Genomic DNA, 20,923 nt, shown 5'->3' with positions numbered 1-20,923 from the left:
TTTGTTACTTTGCAAATATTCACACAGTGCTTGTTTTTTTCCCCCTACATATTTTATCGTATCCCTTTCTAAATTAAGAAACCAACTAGGGTAAGGCTTTGTAATGTGATTGTCAAATTAAGTGTTCAAAGTCTTCATAAAGAAGAGTTTGAACACCTAATTGCACAATAACAATCATCAATTAAGAATTCCAGTACATGCAGTATTTTGGGAATATGTGTTGCCCTATTTGCTCAAAGCCACAGATTTTAATTTGTCAAAATCGTTGACTTACATAGTGTACATAACACAGTTTACCATATATGCATGATATTTTAATATGTGTTAAAATGGGGAATGCTAAAGTACCAAACAATCAGCTCCTAACTGTCATGTCACAGCCTTTTTGGTTAAAAGTGTCTGTTAGTAGTTGATTAACTAGTCATTTCTCACACTTCATTTTAACACTTTAAAAGTGATGATACATCTCTACATATGTTACGTCCTATTTCAACAACACAACACACCAATTTTGGGGTTAAACAATTTATTTATTTTTAACAGGGTTTGTATATTTAATTTATTTTTTTAACAAAAAACATTATTAAAAAAAAGATTTAAGCAACAAAATGCCATTCAGGAGGCCACGGCAGTGCAGCTCCATTTCGTCTAATATTTGTGGAATTCCCACATTGGGATCTCCATCTCCAGCATCTGTAATGAATGCAAACAATACAAAATTACTTAAACACATTAGGCAATATACAAGCAAGGCACAAAGCAAAATGTAATCGGTCAATAGCTACGTCAGGGATGTTGAACGTTTTGTCTTCCAGCTGTTGATGAACTATACATACCAGCATGGCCTGCAATGTAATCCAAAAATAGCCATGCTAAAACTGGTGCAGGCCATGCTTGGATGTGAACTTCAGCCACATCTGGGTTGGCCAGGGCTCACCATTTCGGGTGTAGGCCCAGCCCCAGGGTCATCTTTTCGTATGGGCTCAATGGGCTCTTGCCCAAGGGCCCCAGGAGAATAAGGGCCCTAAGCCGATAGCTGAGGGTCAGCCTCTTTCCAAGGGTACCAGATTTTTTAAAATTGGCCCTGGGGAACAGGAGATATCCGACCTCAAAGTAGCTGTGTGGCTACACAAATGTACTCCCCGTGGTACAGGGTGATAGTGGGTGACAGGGAGGTAATAGGTTACTGGTGAGGCAGGGGTGACAGGGAGATAATGGGTGACTGAGGCAGGGTGACATTGAGATAGTGGATGACTGATGTCCCCAGTGCCAGATACACATGTCCTCACAGCGCCAGATATACCCCCAGTCAGGGCCGGTTCTTAGTCTTGTGGCGCCCCAGGCAAAATATGGGGGCGTGGCTTCGAATGGGGGCGTGGTCACGACGCTGAAAGAAAAAAATAAATTAAAAAAAAGTATACTTACCATCCCCGTTCCTGATCCAGACCGCTGCAGACCCCCATCCGCCGGCGGCGGCGCTCTTCTCCTCTCTTCGATCTATGGGAGAGACGTTATTACGTCTCTCCCATAGAACAGCATAGACACTAGAGGTCAATTATGACCCCTAGTGTCTGTGCCACTATGCTGTGCGGTGCGCGATGACGTCATCGCGCATCGCACAGCAAAGGTCCTCTACATGAAGGGAAACTAGACCGTAGCGTCTAGTTTCCCTTCATGGAGAGGACCTTTGCTGTGCGGTGCGCGATGACGTCATCGCGCACCACACAACTAAAGTCCTCTCAATAAAGGGAAACTAGACGCTACGCGTCTGGTTCCCTTCAAAGCGGGGGGGGGGGGGGGGGGGCACAGCAGGGCACTGCGGGGGGCACAGTGGCGGATCTTGCCCTGGTGCGGCGCCCTCCGGAAGGCGGTGCCCCGGGCAAAAGTACCGCTTGCCCGTGGCAAGAACCGCCACTGCCCTCAGTGCAGATACACATATCCCCACAGTGCCAGATATGCCCCCAGTGCAGATACACATGCCCCCACAGCGCCAGATATGCTCCCAGTGCAGATACACATGCCCCCACAGTGCCAAATATGCCCCCCAGTGCAGATACACATATCCCCACAGTGCCAGATATGCCCCTAGTGCAGATACACATGTCCCCACAGTGCCAGATATGCCCCCGTGTAGATTCATACATCCCCACAGTGCCAGATATGCCCCCAGTGCAGATACATATATCTCCACAGTGCCAGATATGCCCCAGTGCAGATACATATATCCCTACAGTGCCAGATATGCCCCCAGTGCAGATACATATATTCCCACAGTGCCAGATATGCCCCAAGTGCAGATACATATATCCCTACAGTGCCAGATATACCCCCAGTGCAGATACATATATTCCCACAGTGCCAGATGCACATGTCCCCACAGCGCCAGATATGCCCCCAGTGCAGATACATATATCTCCACAGTGCCAGATATGCCCCAAATGCAGATACATATAGCCCCACAGTGCCAGATATGCCCCCAGTGCAGATACACATGTTCCCACAGTGCCAGATATGCCCCCAGTGCAGATACACATGTCCCCACAGTGCCAGATATGCCCTCAGTGCCAGATACACATGTCCCCACAGTGCCAGATATGCTCCCAGTGCCAGATACACATGTCCCCACAGTGCCAGATATGCCCCCAGTGCAGATACACATATCCCCACAGTGCCAAAATATGCCCCCAGTGCAGATACATATTTCCCCACAGTGCCAGATATGCTCCCAGTGCAGATACATATATCCCCACAGTGCCAGATATGCCCCAGTGCAGATACACATGCCCCCACAGTGCCTCCCACAGTGCCAGAAATGCCCCCAGTGCAGATACATATATCCCCACAGTGCCAGATACACATGTCCCCACAGCGCCAGATATGCCCCCAGTGCAGATACATATATCTCCACAGTGCCAGATATGCCCCAAATGCAGATACATATAGCCCCACAGTGCCAGATATGCCCCCAGTGCAGATACACATGTTCCCACAGTGCCAGATATGCCCCCAGTGCAGATACACATGTCCCCACAGTGCCAGATATGCCCTCAGTGCCAGATACACATGTCCCCACAGTGCCAGATATGCTCCCAGTGCCAGATACACATGTCCCCACAGTGCCAGATATGCCCCCAGTGCAGATACACATATCCCCACAGTGCCAAAATATGCCCCCAGTGCAGATACATATTTCCCCACAGTGCCAGATATGCTCCCAGTGCAGATACATATATCCCCACAATGCCAGATATGCCCCAGTGCAGATACACATGCCCCCACAGTGCCTCCCACAGTGCCAGAAATGCCCCCAGTGCAGATACATATATCCCCACAGTGCCAGATACACATGTCCCCACAGCGCCAGATATGCCCTCAGTGCAGATACATATATCCCCACAGTGCCAGATATGCCCCCAGTGCAGATGCACATGTCTCCACAGTGCCAGATATGCCCCCAGTGCAGATACACATGTCCCCACAGTGCCAGATATGCCCCCAGTGCAGATACACCTGTCCCCACAGCGCCAGATATGCCCCCAGTGCAGATACACATGTCCCCACAGTGCCAGATATGCCTCCAGTGCAGATACACATGTCCCCACAGCGCCAGATATGCCCCCAGTGCAGATACACATGTCCCCACAGCACCAGATATGCCCCCAGTGCCAGATACACATGTCCCCACAGTGCCAGATATGCCCCCAGTGCAGATACACATGTCCCCACAGCGCCAGATATGCCCCCAGTGCAGATACACATGTCCCCACAGCGCCAGAAATGCCACCATTGCAGATACACATGTCCCCACAGTGCCAGATATGCCCCCAGTGCTGCTACACATGCCCCACAGTGCCTCCCACAGTGCCAGATATGCCCCCAGTGCTGCTACACATGCCCCCAGTGCCAGATATGCCCCCAGTGCTGCTACACATGCCCCCACTGTGCCAGATATGCCACTAGCGCTGATACACATGCCCCCACAGGGCCTCCTACAGTGCCAGATATGCCCCCAGTGCTGATACACATCCCCACAGTTCCTCCTACAGCGCCAGATATGCCCCCAGTGCTGATACACATGCCCCCACAGTGCCAGATATGCCTCCAGTGCTGCTACACATGCCCCCAGTGCTGCTACACATGCCCCCACAGTGCCTCCCACAGTGCCAGATATGCTCCCAGAACTGCTACAAATGCCCCCACAGTGCCAGATATGCCCCCAGTGCTGCTACACATGTCCCCACAGTGCCTCCTACAGCACCAGATATGCCCCCCAGTGCTGATACACATGTCCCCACGGTGCCTCCCACAGTGCCAGATATGCCCCCAGTGCAGATACACATGCCCCCACAGTGCCTCCTACAGCGCTAGATATGCCCCCAGTGCTTTTACACATGTCCCCACAGTGCCTCCTACAGCGCCAGATTTGCCCCCAGTGCTTTTACACATGTCCCCACAGTGCCTCTTCCCTGAAAAAAAAAAGTGCTTCTCACCTGCTGCTGTGAGGGGAGGAGAGTGCAGCGAGCGCCTCTCCTATCCCTCCGTCTCCAGCGGCGGCATCTATCTTCAATTCGCAGCCGGCCCGTGAGCCAATCAGAGCTCGACGTCTGGCAGCCAGTCAGGTGCCTCAGCTGCCGGTCCGCGAGCTCTGATTGGCTCACGGCCGGCGACGAATTTAAGATGTCACTGCCGCTGGAGAGGTCAGTGCGCCCCGGGCAGCGGTAGCCGGGAGCGGATCAAGCCGCTTGCTGGCCACCGCTGCTGTAGTGAGTGAGTCACTGTGACTCACTGTCTGCAGCAGCGCCCTCTACTGCCCGGCGCTCAACGCAGCTGTGTAGCCCCTCTATGCATCAGGCCGGCCCTGCTGCAGAGGATATGTCCTCTCAGGATGATCCCATTCCATGTAATCAGGATTGCATTGTTTTAGCACAGATACCAGCAAGGGAGCCTGAATGGTTATCCTCTATCAAATCCATGATTTCTCAGATTTCTACTAGGGTTGCACAGAACGAATCTGCAACTCAGGTTTTACAGAACTCTATGGCAGTTTGGTCTGGTTTTGTTACCTCAGGGCCCCCCTCAGGAGTTTCCCATAAACGTGCTCTTGCACAGATTATGCAGGATGACACGGATACCGACTCTGAAATGGCAGACGCTGATGGGGATGTGCTTAGGGGGGCTGCATCTCTTGCTAAAGGGGTGCAGTTGATGACAGAGGCTATAAGGGATATGTTGAATATTGCAGATACAACACCGGAGCAGGTTGAGGAGGCTTACTTCACTGACAATAAGAAAGCCTCGCTAACCTTCCCTGCGTCCAAAGAATTAAATGCTATATTTGAGAAGGCATGGGAAAACCCAGAGAAAAAATTCCAGATCCCTAGAAGGGTTCTGGTTGCTTTTCCCTTCCCTGAGGAGAATTGGAAAAAATGGGAAAACCCGCTCATAGTGGACGCGTCTGTATCCAGATTCTCAAAAAAGGTGGTTTTGCCTGTTCCAGGATCTACCACCTTAAAGGAGCTGGCTGATCACAAAATTGATACTACGCTCAAATCCATATACACAGCTTCAGGGGCGATACCACGGCCCACTATTGCCTGTGCATGGATTTCCAAAGCTATAGTAAAGTGGTCAGGCACATTACTTGAAGATTTGGATACTATGGATAAAAGTGACGTAGAATTGTTTTTACGTAACATTCAGGATTCAATGGCTGCAGGAATTTCTTCCATGTCTGTCTCAGCTCGTCGAGGACTGTGGCTGCGCCAGTGGTCTGCCGACGCGGAATCCAGGAGAGGTGTGGAGACCCTACCCTACACAGGTCAGGCTCTCTTTGGGGAAGCGTTGGATGCGTGGATCTCCACGGCTACAGTGGGTAAGTCACATTTTCTTCCCTCTGCTGCACCTGCTGTGAAGAAACCTTTTCCTTCAGCGGCATCACAGTCTTTTGGTGTTACTAAAACAAGAAAGGCCAAACCGTCCAACACCTCCTTTAGAGGAGGTCGGCCAAAGTCCAAGAAAACTGCTGCTGCAGGTTCCCAGGAACAGAAACCTGCTTCTAGTACACCAAAGTCCTCAGAATGATGGTGGACAGCACGGCCTGGAGGTAGGGCCGGTGGGGGCGAGACTCAAACATTTCAGTCATGTCTGGGTGTCGTCCGGCCTGGATCCCTGGGTACTAGATATTGTGTCCCAGGGGTACCGGCTGGAATTTCAAGATCTTCCTCCTCACCGGTTCTTCAAATCAGGCTTACCAGCTTTGCAGGCAGACAGAGCTACCCTACAGGGAGCCATCCAGAAGATGGTGGAGGCACAGGTTATCATACCAGTTCCTCCCCAGATGCAAAACTAAGGTTACTATTCAAACCTTTTTGTGGTACCAAAACCGGATGGTTCGGTCAGGCCCATTCTGAACTTAAAATCACTAAACCCCTTTCTGAGGGAGTTCAAGTTCAAAATGGAGTCTCTAAGAGCAGTGATATCAGGTCGGGAGGAGGGGGAATTCCTAGTATCCCTGGATATCAAAGATGTGTACCTCCACATTTCGATTTGGCTGCCGCATCAAGCTCATCTTCGATTCGCACTGTTGGACTGTCATTTTCAGTTCCAGGCCCTGCCATTCGGCCTCTCCACAGCACGGAGGGTATTCACCAAGGTGGTGGCGGAAATGATGGTTCTCCTCCGCAGACAGGGGGTGAACATAATTCCATATCTGGACGATCTGCTGATAAAAGCATCATCCAAGGAGAAGCTGTTACGGTCCATAGCTCTCACGACCCGGCTTCTCAGGGAACATGGTTGAATCCTGAATCTTCCAAAATCTAATTTGGAACCAACCAGGAGGTTGTCCTTTTCTGGGAATGATCCTCGACATGGAAGTGCAGAGGGTGTTTCTTCCAGAGGAAAAAGCGTTGGTGATACAAACAATGATCCGGGATGTCCTGAAGCCAACCCGGGTGTCGGTTCATCAGTGCATTCGCCTTTTGGGGAAGATGGTGGCCTATTAAGAGGCTCTGGAGTACAGGAGGTTTCACGCTCGGTCCTTTCAATTGGATTTCCTGGACAAGTGGTTGGGATCCCATCTGCATATGCACATTTCACTCCTTTGGTGGCTGCACTTACCTCACCTTCTGGAGGGCCGCAGATTCGGGATTCATGACTGGATCCTTATAACCACGGATGCAAGTCTCCGGGGCTGGGGCGTGGTCACTCAAGGGGAAACCTTACAAGGAAGGTGGTTAAGTCTGGAAGCCGGCCTGCCGATAAACATTCTGGAACTAAGAGCCGTCTACAACGGTCTTCTCCAAGCAGCCCATCGTACTCCAAATCGACATGATGGCCTCTAGTCTCAACAGGAAGCTTCGGCGGTATTGTTCCAGGTCAAAGGACTCGCAAGCAGTGGCGGTGGACGCTCTAGTGACTCCGTGGGTGTTCCAGTCGGTGTACGTGTTTCCTCCACTTCCACTCATTCCAAGAGTTCTCAAACTCATAAGGAGAACAAGAGTTTAGGCAATCCTCATTGCTCCAGACTGGCCAAGAAGGGCTTGGCACGCAGATCTTCTAGATCTACTGCTAGAAAAGCTGATGCCTCTTCCTCTTCGGGAGGACCTGCTTCAGCAGGGGCCGTTCGCCTATCAAGACTTACCACGTCACGTTTGACGGCATGGAGGTTGAACGCCAAATACTAGCTCAGAAGGGCATTCTGAACAAGGTTATTCCTACCCTGATACAGGCTAGGAAAGAAGTAACGTCAAAACATTACCATCGTATGTGGAAAAAATATGTTTCTTGGTGTGAGTCCAAGAAGTTTCCTGCGGTGGAGTTTTAACTGGGACGTTTTCTCCTCTTCCTGCAAACAGGTGTGGATATGGGCCTGAGGTTAGGATCCATAAGGTCCAATTTTCGTCCCAATCCATTTTCTTCCAGAAACAGTTAGCGGCCCTCCCTGAAGTTCAGACTTTTTTGAAGGGAGTTCTGCACATCCAACCTCCCTTTGTACCACCTACGGCGCCTTGGGATATTAATGTGGTGTTGCAGTTCCTCCAGTCGGACTGGTTTGAGCCTCTACAGGAGGTTGAGGTCAAGTTTCTCACGTGGAAGGCTGTCACTTTGTTGGCCTTAGCTTCTGCTAGACGTGTGTCGGAGTTGGGGGCTTTGTCATATAAAAGTAGAGATGAGCGCCGGAAATTTTTCGGGTTTTGGGTTTTGGTTTTGGGTTCGGTTCTGCGGCCGTGTTTTGGGTTCGACCGCGTTTTGGCAAAACCTAACCGAATTTTTTTTGTCGGATTCGGGTGTGTTTTGGATTCGGGTGTTTTTTTCCAAAAAACCTAAAAAACAGCTTAAATCATAGAATTTGGGGGTCATTTTGATCCCAAAGTATTATTAACCTCAAAAACCATCATTTCCACTCATTTTCAGTCTATTCTGAATACCTCACACCTCACAATATTATTTTTAGTCCTAAAATTTGCACCGAGGTCGCTGGATGACTAAGCTAAGCGACCCTAGTGGCCGACACAAACACCTGGCCCATCTAGGAGTGGCACTGCAGTGTCACGCAGGATGTCCCTTCCAAAAAACCCTCCCCAAACAGCACATGACGCAAAGAAAAAAAGAGGCGCAATGAGGTAGCTGTGTGAGTAAGATAAGCGACCCTAGTGGCCGACACAAACACCGGGCCCATCTAGGAGTGGCACTGCAGTGTCACGCAGGATGTCCCTTCCAAAAAACCCTCCCCAAACAGCACATGACGCAAAGAAAAAAGAGGCGCAATGAGGTAGCTGTGTGAGTAAGATAAGCGACCCTAGTGGCCGACACAAACACCGGGCCCATCTAGGAGTGGCACTGCAGTGTCACGCAGGATGTCCCTTCCAAAAAACCCTCCACAAACAGCACATGACGCGAAGAAAAAAAGAGGCGCAATGAGGTAGCTGTGTGAGTAAGATAAGCGACCCTAGTGGCCGACACAAACACCGGGCCCATCTAGGAGTGGCACTGCAGTGTCACGCAGGATGGCCCTTCCAAAAAACCCTCCCCAAACAGCACATGACGCAAAGAAAAAAAGAGGCGCAATGAGGTAGCTGTGTGAGTAAGATAAGCGACCCTAGTGGCCGACACAAACACCGGGCCCATCTAGGAGTGGCACTGCAGTGTCACGCAGGATGGCCCTTCCAAAAAACCCTCCCCAAACAGCACATGACGCAAAGAAAAAAAGAGGCGCAATGAGGTAGCTGTGTGAGTAAGATAAGCGACCCTAGTGGCCGACACAAACACCGGGCCCATCTAGGAGTGTCACTGCAGTGTCACGCAGGATGGCCCTTCCAAAAAACCCTCCCCAAACAGCACATGACGCAAAGAAAAAAAGAGGCGCAATGAGGTAGCTGTGTGAGTAAGATAAGCGACCCTAGTGGCCGACACAAACACCGGGCCCATCTAGGAGTGTCACTGCAGTGTCACGCAGGATGTCCCTTCCAAAAAACCCTCCCCAAACAGCACATGACTCAAAGAAAAAAAAAGAGGCGCAATGAGGTAGCTGTGTGAGTAAGATAAGCGACCCTAGTGGCCGACACAAACACCGGGCCCATCTAGGAGTGGCACTGCAGTGTCACGCAGGATGGCCCTTCCAAAAAACCCTCCCCAAACAGCACATGACGCAAAGAAAAAAAGAGGCGCAATGAGGTAGCTGTGTGAGTAAGATAAGCGACCCTAGTGGCCGACACAAACACCGGGCCCATCTAGGAGTGGCACTGCAGTGTCACGCAGGATGGCCCTTCCAAAAAACCCTCCCCAAACAGCACATGACGCAAAGAAAAAAAGAGGCGCAATGAGGTAGCTGTGTGAGTAAGATAAGCGACCCTAGTGGCCGACACAAACACCGGGCCCATCTAGGAGTGGCACTGCAGTGTCACGCAGGATGGCCCTTCCAAAAAACATTCCACAAACAGCACATGACGCAAAGAAAAATTAAAGAAAAAAGAGGTGCAAGATGGAATTGTCCTTGGGCCCTCCCACCCACCCTTATGTTGTATAAACAGGACATGCACACTTTAACCAACCCATCATTTCAGTGACAGGGTCTGCCACACGACTGTGACTGAAATGACGGGTTGGTTTGGACCCCCACCAAAAAAGAAGCAATTAATCTCTCCTTGCACAAACTGGCTCTACAGAGGCAAGATGTCCACCTCATCATCATCCTCCGATATATCACCGTGTACATCCCCCTCCTCACAGATTATCAATTCGTCCCCACTGGAATCCACCATCTCAGCTCCCTGTGTACTTTGTGGAGGCAATTGCTGCTGGTCAATGTCTCCACGGAGGAATTGATTATAATTCATTTTAATGAACATCATCTTCTCCACATTTTCTGGATGTAACCTCGTACGCCGATTGCTGACAAGGTGAGCGGCGGCACTAAACACTCTTTCGGAGTACACACTTGTGGGAGGGCAACTTAGGTAGAATAAAGCCAGTTTGTGCAAGGGCCTCCAAATTCCCTCTTTTTCCTGCCAGTATAAGTACGGACTGTGTGACGTGCCTACTTGGATGCGGTCACTCATATAATCCTCCACCATTCTTTCAATGGTGAGAGAATCATATGCAGTGACAGTAGACGACATGTCCGTAATCGTTGTCAGGTCCTTCAGTCCGGACCAGATGTCAGCATCAGCAGTCGCTCCAGACTGCCCTGCATCACCGCCAGCGGGTGGGCTCGGAATTCTGAGCCTTTTCCTCGCACCCCCAGTTGCGGGAGAATGTGAAGGAGGAGATGTTGACAGGTCGCATTCCGCTTGACTTGACAATTTTCTCACCAGCAGGTCTTTCAACCCCAGCAGACTTGTGTCTGCCGGAAAGAGAGATCCAAGGTAGGCTTTAAATCTAGGATCGAGCACGGTGGCCAAAATGTAGTGCTCTGATTTCAACAGATTGACCACCCGTGAATCCTTGTTAAGCGAATTAAGGGCTCCATCCACAAGTCCCACATGCCTAGCGGAATCGCTCCGTGTTAGCTCCTCCTTCAATGTCTCCAGCTTCTTCTGCAAAAGCCTGATGAGGGGAATGACCTGACTCAGGCTGGCAGTGTCTGAACTGACTTCACGTGTGGCAAGTTCAAAGGGCATCAGAACCTTGCACAACGTTGAAATCATTCTCCACTGCGCTTGAGACAGGTGCATTCCACCTCCTATATCGTGCTCAATTGTATAGGCTTGAATGGCCTTTTGCTGCTCCTCCAACCTCTGAAGCATATAGAGGGTTGAATTCCACCTCGTTACCACTTCTTGCTTCAGATGATGGCAGGGCAGGTTCAGTAGTTTTTGGTGGTGCTCCAGTCTTCTGTACGTGGTGCCTGTACGCCGAAAGTGTCCCGCAATTCTTCTGGCCACCGACAGCATCTCTTGCACGCCCCTGTCGTTTTTTAAAAAATTCTGCACCACCAAATTCAAGGTATGTGCAAAACATGGGACGTGCTGGAATTTGCCCATATTTAATGCACACACAATATTGCTGGCGTTGTCCGATGCCACAAATCCACAGGAGAGTCCAATTGGGGTAAGCCATTCCGCGATGATCTTCCTCAGTTGCCGTAAGAGGTTTTCAGCTGTGTGCGTATTCTGGAAACCGGTGATACAAAGCGTAGCCTGCCTAGGAAAGAGTTGGCGTTTGCGAGATGCTGCTACTGGTGCCGCCGCTGCTGTTCTTGCGGCGGGAGTCCATACATCTACCCAGTGGGCTGTCACAGTCATATAGTCCTGACCCTGCCCTGCTCCACTTGTCCACATGTCCGTGGTTAAGTGGACATTGGGTACAACTGCATTTTTTAGGACACTGGTGAGTCTTTTTCTGACGTCCGTGTACATTCTCGGTATCGCCTGCCTAGAGAAGTGGAACCTAGATGGTATTTGGTAACGGGGGCACACTGCCTCAATAAATTGTCTAGTTCCCTGTGAACTAACGGCGGATACCGGACGCACGTCTAACACCAACATAGTTGTCAAGGCCTCAGTTATCCGCTTTGCAGCAGGATGACTGCTGTGATATTTCATCTTCCTCGCAAAGGACTGTTGGACAGTCAATTGCTTACTGGAAGTAGTACAAGTGGGCTTACGACTTCCCCTCTGGGATGACCATCGACTCCCAGCAGCAACAACAGCAGCGCCAGCAGCAGTAGGCGTTACACGCAAGGATGCATCGGAGGAATCCCAGGCAGGAGAGGACTCGTCAGAATTGCCAGTGACATGGCCTGCAGGACTATTGGCATTCCTGGGGAAGGAGGAAATTGACACTGAGGGAGTTGGTGGGGTGGTTTGCGTGAGCTTGGTTACAAGAGGAAGGGATTTACTGGTCAGTGGACTGCTTCCGCTGTCACCCAAAGTTTTTGAACTTGTCACTGACTTATTATGAATGCGCTGCAGGTGACGTATAAGGGAGGATGTTCCGAGGTGGTTAACGTCCTTACCCCTACTTATTACAGCTTGACAAAGGCAACACACGGCTTGACAAATATTGTCCGCATTTCTGGTGAAATACTTCCACACAGAAGAGCTGATTTTTTTTGTATTTTGACCAGGCATGTCAATGGCCCTATTCCTCCCACGGACAACAGGTGTCTCCCTGGGTGCCTGACTTAAACAAACCACCTCACCATCAGAATCCTCCTGGTCAATTTCCTCCCCAGCGCCAGCAACACCCATATCCTCCTCATCCTGGTGTACTTCAACACTGACATCTTCAATCTGACTATCAGGAACTGGACTGCAGGTGCTCCTTCCAGCACTTGCAGGGGGCGTGCAAATGGTGGAAGGCGCATGCTCTTCACGTCCAGTGTTGGGAAGGTCAGGCATCGCAACCGACACAATTGGACTCTCCTTGTGGATTTGGGATTTCGAAGAACGCACAGTTCTTTGCGGTGCTTTTGCCAGCTTGAGTCTTTTCAGTTTTCTAGCGAGAGGCTGAGTGCTTCCATCCTCATGTGAAGCTGAACCACTAGCCATGAACATAGGCCAGGGCCTCAGCCGTTCCTTGCCACTCCGTGTGGTAAATGGCATATTGGCAAGTTTACGCTTCTCCTCCGACAATTTTATTTTAGGTTTTGGAGTCCTTTTTTTACTGATATTTGGTGTTTTGGATTTGACATGCTCTGTACTATGACATTGGGCATCGGCCTTGGCAGACGACGTTGCTGGCATTTCATCGTCTCGGCCATGACTAGTGGCAGCAGCTTCAGCACGAGGTGGAAGTGGATCTTGATCTTTCCCTAATTTTGGAACCTCAACATTTTTGTTCTCCATATTTTAATAGGCACAACTAAAAGGCACCTCAGGTAAGCAATGGAGATGGATGGATACTAGTATACTTATGGATGGACTGCCGAGTGCCGACACAGAGGTAGCTACAGCCGTGGACTACCGTACTGTACTGTGTCTGCTGCTAATATAGACTGGATGATAATGAGATGTAGTATGTATAAAGAAGAAAGAAAAAAAAAACCACGGGTAGGTGGTATACAATTATGGATGGACTGCCGAGTGCCGACACAGAGGTAGCTACAGCCGTGGACTACCGTACTGTGTCTGCTGCTAATATAGACTGGATGATAATGAGATGTAGTATGTAATGTATAAAGAAGAAAGAAAAAAAAAACCACGGGTAGGTGGTATACAATTATGGATGGACTGCCGAGTGCCGACACAGAGGTAGCTACAGCCGTGGACTACCGTACTGTACTGTGTCTGCTGCTAATATAGACTGGATGATAATGAGATGTAGTATGTATAAAGAAGAAAGAAAAAAAAAACCACGGGTAGGTGGTATACAATTATGGATGGACTGCCGAGTGCCGACACAGAGGTAGCTACAGCCGTGGACTACCGTACTGTACTGTGTCTGCTGCTAATATAGACTGGATGATAATGAGATGTAGTATGTATAAAGAAGAAAGAAAAAAAAACCACGGGTAGGTGGTATACAATTATGGATGGACTGCCGAGTGCCGACACAGAGGTAGCTACAGCCATGGACTACCGTACTGTGTCTGCTGCTAATATAGACTGGTTGATAATGAGATGTAGTATGTATAAAGAAGAAAGAAAAAAAAAACCACGGGTAGGTGGTATACAATTATGGATGGACTGTCGAGTGCCGACACAGAGGTAGCTACAGCCGTGGACTACCGTACTGTGTCTGCTGCTAATATAGACTGGTTGATAATGAGATGTAGTATGTATAAAGAAGAAAGAAAAAAAAAACCACGGTTAGGTGGTATACAATTATGGATGGACTGCCGAGTGCCGACACAGAGGTAGCTACAGCCGTGGACTACCGTACTGTGTCTGCTGCTAATATAGACTGGATGATAATGAGATGTAGTATGTATAAAGAAGAAAGAAAAAAAAAACCACGGGTAGGTGGTATACAATTATGGATGGACTGCCGAGTGCCGACACAGAGGTAGCTACAGCCGTGGACTACCGTACTGTACTGTGTCTGCTGCTAATATAGACTGGATGATAATGAGATGTAGTATGTATAAAGAAGAAAGAAAAAAAAAACCACGGGTAGGTGGTATACAATTATGGATGGACTGCCGAGTGCCGACACAGAGGTAGCTACAGCCGTGGACTACCGTACTGTGTCTGCTGCTAATATAGACTGGTTGATAATGAGATGTAGTATGTATAAAGAAGAAAGAAAAAAAAACCACGGGTAGGTGGTATACAATTATGGATGGACTGCCGAGTGCCGACACAGAGGTAGCTACAGCCGTGGACTACCGTACTGTGTCTGCTGCTAATATAGACTGGATGATAATGAGATGTAGTATGTAATGTATAAAGAAGAAAGAAAAAAAAAACCACGGGTAGGTGGTATACAATTATGGATGGACTGCCGAGTGCCGACACAGAGGTAGCTACAGCCGTGGACTACCGTACTGTACTGTGTCTGCTGCTAATATAGACTGGATGATAATGAGATGTAGTATGTATAATGAAGAAAGGAAAAAAAAACCACGGGTAGGTGGTATACAATTATGGATGGACTGCCGAGTGCCGACACAGAGGTAGCTACAGCCGTGGACTACCGTACTGTGTCTGCTGCTAATATAGACTGGTTGATAATGAGATGTAGTATGTATAAAGAAGAAAGAAAAAAAAAACCACGGGTAGGTGGTATACAATTATGGATGGACTGCCGAGTGCCGACACAGAGGTAGCTACAGCCGTGGACTACCGTACTGTACTGTGTCTGCTGCTAATATAGACTGGATGATAATGAGATGTAGTATGTATAAAGAAGAAAGAAAAAAAAAACCACGGGTAGGTGGTATACAATTATGGATGGACTGCCGAGTGCCGACACAGAGGTAGCTACAGCCGTGGACTACCGTACTGTGTCTGCTGCTAATATAGACTGGATGATAATGAGATGTAGTATGTAATGTATAAAGAAGAAAGAAAAAAAAAACCACGGGTAGGTGGTATACAATTATGGATGGACTGCCGAGTGCCGACACAGAGGTAGCTACAGCCGTGGACTACCGTACTGTGTCTGCTGCTAATATAGACTGGATGATAATGAGATGTAGTATGTATAAAGAAGAAAGAAAAAAAAACCACGGGTAGGTGGTATACAATTATGGATGGACTGCCGAGTGCCGATACAGAGGTAGCTACAGCCTTGGACTACCGTACTGTACTGTGTCTGCTGCTAATATAGACTGGATGATAATGAGATGTAGTATGTATAAAGAAGAAAGAAAAAAAAAACCACGGGTAGGTGGTATACAATTATGGATGGACTGCCGAGTGCCGACACAGAGGTAGCTACAGCCGTGAACTACCGTACTGTGTCTGCTGCTAGTATAGACTGGATGATAAATAATGATATAAAAAATATATATATATTACTACTGCAGCCGGACAGGTATATATTATATAATGACGGACCTGCTGGACACTGTCTGTCAGCAGAATGAGTTTTTTAATTTTTATAGAATAAAAAAACACCACACAAGTCACACGACGAGTGTACTTTTTCAGGCAGACAATCACAATATACTATACTGGTGGTCAGTGTGGTCAGGTCACTGGTCACAGTGGTCAGTGGTCAGTCACACTGGCAGTGGCACTCTGGCAGCAAAAGTGTGCACTGTTTAATATGTACTCCTGGCTCCTGCTATAACCTATAACTGCTCCCCAGTCTCCCCCACAATTAAGCTGTGTGAGCACAGTCAGATATTATACATAGATGATGCAGCACACTGGGCTGAGCACAGATATGGTATGTGAGTGTGACTGAGTCACTGTGTATCGTTTTTTTCAGGCAGAGAACAAGAACAGAACGGATTATTAAATAATAATAAATTATAAAACTGCACTGGTGGTCAGGTCACTGGTCATCAGTCACTAGTATAACTCCTCCTAAGCTCCAGTAAGTAAATGAAGTGTCTCACTCTCACTCTCCTATCTATTTTAATTTCTAAACGGAGAGGACGCCAGCCACGTCCTCTCCCTATCAATCTCAATGCACGTGTGAAAATGGCCGCGACGCGCGGCTCCTTATATAGAATCCGAGTCTCGCGATAGAATCCAAGCCTCGCGAGAATCCGACAGCGTGATGATGACGTTCGGGCGCGCTCGGGTTAACCGAGCAAGGCGGGAAGATCCGAGTCGCTCGGACCCGTGTAAAAAAACATGAAGTTCGGGCGGGTTCGGATTCAGAGAAACCGAACCCGCTCATCTCTATATAAAAGCCCATACTTGATTTTCCATGAAGACAGAGCTGAGCTTCGGACAAGTCAGCAGTTTCTTACGAAGGTTGTGTCAGCATTTCATATCAACCAACCTATTGTGGTGCCAGTTGCGACTGACTCCTCAATTTCATCAAAGTCCTTAGATGTTGTAAGGGCTCTAAAAATCTATGTGAGGAGGACTGATCGTCACAGAAAATCGGACTCTCTGTTTGTCCTGTATGATCCCAAGAAAATTGGGTGTCCTGCTTCTAAGCAGACAATCTCTCGCTGGATCAGGTTCAGTATCCAGCATACGTATTCTACGTCAGGCTTGCCGTGTTCTACGTCTGTTAAGGTCCACTCTACTCGTAAGGTGGGTTCTTCCTGGGCGACTGCCCGGAGTGTCTCGGCCTTACAACTCTGCCGAGCAGCTACTTGGTCAGGGTCGAACACATTCGCAAAGTTCTACAAGTTCGATACTTTGGCCTCTGAGGACCTTAAGTTTGGTCAATTGGTTCTTCAGGAGCCTCCGCGCTCTCCCTCCCGTTCTGGGAGCTTTGGTACATCCCCATGGTACTAATGTGGTCCCCAGCATCCTCTAGTACACAGGTTCTCAAACTCGGTCCTCAGGACCCCACACAGTTCACGTTTTCCAGGTCTCCTCACAGAATCACAAGTGAAATAATTAGCTCGACCTGTAGACCTTTTAAAATGTGTCAGTGAGTAATTAATACACCTGTGCACCTGCTGGGTTACCTGCAAAACAGTGACGTGCGGTGGGGTGAGGCAGAGCCTTTCCTGTCATACTAACGTTTGTGCCAGAGTTTTGACTGTATAAAGTATATGAAAAATACAAAGAATATGTTTGAAATATCTTCTTTACATTATTCTAATTTTTATAGCCAAAACTGTGGAGTTAAGTCTATGGCAGGTGAGGCAGTGCCTCACCTGGCTAACTTTTCTGCTCATCTCTGATCAAAACTCACCAAATTTCCAGGGGTTTCTACTGCTGCACCTGTGTATAATGCCCAGATGTACATTTTGGCTCATATATTGCATGAAAATCTGGCTCAGGTGCTAGCCAGTGCCTCCTGAGCTATTTAGCTCACTGCACGTCCCTGCTGCAAAACATGCACTGTGTGGGGTCCTGAGGACCGAGTTTGAGAACCTATGCTCTAGGACAGGGGTGGCCAACCAGTCAGTGACAAAGAGCCAAAAACCTTGTTATGTACGTCAAAGAGCCAACATCGAGCCGATGGCGCACATGCACAAATGGAATGTGGCCTTGTGCCTGCTAGACCACACCCCTGGTATAAAATACATTGAAAAAGCCAGAACGACATAAAATAAATTTTTTTAAGCCAGATCCATTAAAAAAGCCACTTTCACATAAAATAATTGAAAAAGCCAGATTTACATAATAAATTTCAGCTCCCCCATGTGTCACTCCAGTCAACACCCTCCTATGTCACTCCAGCCAGCTCCCCCGTGTCACTCCAGCCAGCTCTCCCATGTGTCACTACTGCCAAGACCCTCCTGTCACTCAGCCAGCTCTCCCATGTGTCACTCCTGCCAAGACCCTCTTGTCACTCCAGCCAGTTCTTCCATGTGTCACTCCTGCTAGTACCCTCCTATGTCACTCCAGCCAGATCTCCCATGTGTAACTACTGTCAAGACCCTGCTGTGTTACTCCAGCCATGTCTCCCATGTGTCACTCCAGCCAACACCCTCCTGTCACTCCAGCCAGCTCTCCCATGTGTCACTACTGCTACCACCCTCTTATGTCACTCCAGCCAGCTCTCCCATGTGTCACTACATCCAGCTCCCCCATGTGTCACTACTGCTACCACCCTCCCATGTCACTCCAGCTAGCTCTTCCATGTGCCACTACTTCCGGCACCCTCCCACGTCACTCCTGCCAGGACCCTCCTGTGTCCCTCCAGCCAGCTCTGCCGTGTGTAACTCTAGCACACCCTCATGCATCACTACAGCCCCCCCCCCCCATCAACTCATGCCATTGCAGCAGTCCCTAATGTGTTCTCTGTTTGCTTGTGGGGGTCTCACCTCTAGTATCCGACTCCTTCAGTTTTCAGTCCCTGTAGTACTGCTGCGTGTCTGGCTGGAGTGCAGCGGCTTCTGGATCCGTTGTGGTCACAAGATTTAGAGTGTTGGGAGCCACATTTGAATAAAGAAAGAGCAACATGCGGCTCAAGAGCCACAGGTTGTCCACCGCTGCTCTAGGACTTAAGAGAAAATAGGATTTTAATTACCTACCGGTAAATGCTTTTCTCGTAGTCCGCCCAGCCCTTCGTGATCCTGCAGTGGTTTTTCATTCAGTACTGCTTAGTTCTAGGTTTAGTACTGTTTTGTTACTTGGTAAGTAATCTTGTTCAGCCATTGCTGATGTTTCAAGCTAGTTAGGTTGGTTTACCTTGCGTGTGAGCTGGTGTGAATCTCGCCACTACCTGTGTAAAATCCTTCTTTCGAAGATGTCCGTCTCCTCAGGCACAGTTTCTAGACTGAGTCTGGTAGTAGGGGCATAGAGGGAGGAGCCAACCCACACTCTCAAACTCAAAGTGCCAATGGCTCCCAGCGGACCCGTCTATACCACCATGGTAGTAATGTGGACCCCAATTGTTTTTGTGTGTATGTTGACATAGGTCGACATGAACACTGTATAAGTGTACTGCGTCCCCTCGCATGGCTCACACTACGGGTGCAGTGCCTCGCTGCACTCGCCATGCCTACGGGCGCAGTGCCTCGCTACGATCGGCACACTATTATATTTCCCATCCAGGTTCACCGGGATGGTAAAGTATGAACAAGTCAGTTTCAATGAAAAACTCATGTCGACTTTTTGACCTGTCAACATTTTAAATGTCGGTATTTTGACCATGTCGGTATTTAGAACTTGTCTGGATTTTGACCGTCGATCAATGGTTGTCGGTATTTTGACAGTCGTGATTTTGATTGTAGATAAATTGATCACATCCCCATACAAATATATAAAGCAATAAAATGTATGTTTAATGATATTAATAACAGTTTCACATCTAAATATGTAATGTAAAATATAAAAAGACATAAACAACCACCTGAAGTCTGGGCAGAAAAGCTGATACTGTATTTGAGTGACGAAACTCAGTGGGCCTATGTTGATTTGTCTGATGAGCATCCTTCTAATCAGTGGCAGATCTTACCTACGGGCTGCAGGACTGTAGCCCCCCCCCCCAGTAAAAATAGGATTTTAATACCTACCGGTAAATCCTTTTCTCTTAGTCCTTAGAGGATGCTGGGGACACTTCAAGAACCATGGGGTATAGACGGGATCCGCAGGAGACATGGGCACTTTAAGACTTTAAAAGGGGTGTGAACTGGCTCCTCCCTCTATGCTCCTCCTCCAGACTCCAGTTATAGGAACTGTGCCCAGGGAGACGGACATTTAGAGGAAAAAGGATTTATTTTGATTTAAACTAAGGTGAGATATACACCAGCTCACACCTCAAACATGCGTACAACATGGCATTTAACCCAACGCATGCAACGGCATGACTAATGACAGCAACAGGCTGACTATAAACGCAACACAACAGGTGTGTAACTATAACCAATATCTGCAGATACAGTACGCACTGGGACGGGCGCCCAGCATCCTCTACGGACTAAGAGAAAATAATTTACCGATAGGTATTAAAATCCTATTTTCTCCTTACATCCTAGAGGATGCTGGGGACACTTCAAGAACCATGGGGTTTATACCAAAGCTCAAGAACAGGCGGGAGAGTGCGGATGACTCTGCAGCACCAATTGATCAAACAAGAGGTCTTCCTTAGCCAGGGTATCAAACTTGTAAAACTTTGCAAAAGTGTTTGAACCCGACCAAGTAGCTGCTCGGCAAAGCTGTAATGCTGAGACCCCCTGGGCAGCCGCCCAGGATGAGCCCACCTTTCTGGTAGAATGGGCCTTCACCGTTTTCGGTAACGGCAATCCAGCCGTAGAATGAGCTTGCCGAATCGTATTACAGATCCACAGGGCCGGTGCAAGGTTTCTTGGCACCCTAGGCAAAATTTCTGCCTACTGCCCCCCAAAACCATCAATTACTCACTTTCCCAGTCACTAAGGTGAAAGTACATAGGTGGCGTCTATGTTTCCCAGCCGTCTGACTGCATTGAGTATAAGGATGTATCTCTCAAA

General features: G+C 48.6%; 1 long non-coding RNA gene across 1 annotated transcript in view; it reads right to left on the bottom strand.

Annotated features, from left to right (window-relative positions):
* Nucleotides 1–509: 509 nt before the first annotated feature.
* LOC134956915 (uncharacterized) overlaps nt 510–20,923 on the bottom strand; it is a 35,673-nt gene continuing 15,259 nt past the window's right edge. The window contains exon 2 of the long non-coding RNA XR_010186290.1: nt 510–693. This is a non-coding gene — a long non-coding RNA (uncharacterized LOC134956915). The remainder of the gene's footprint in view (nt 694–20,923) is intronic.

The sequence above is a fragment of the Pseudophryne corroboree genome, chromosome 9, assembly GCF_028390025.1.
Source record: "Pseudophryne corroboree isolate aPseCor3 chromosome 9, aPseCor3.hap2, whole genome shotgun sequence".
Lineage (NCBI taxonomy): Eukaryota > Metazoa > Chordata > Amphibia > Anura > Myobatrachidae > Pseudophryne > Pseudophryne corroboree.
Note: the sequence above shows the minus strand (reverse complement) of the source record. Positions and strands in the feature narration are given on the sequence as shown.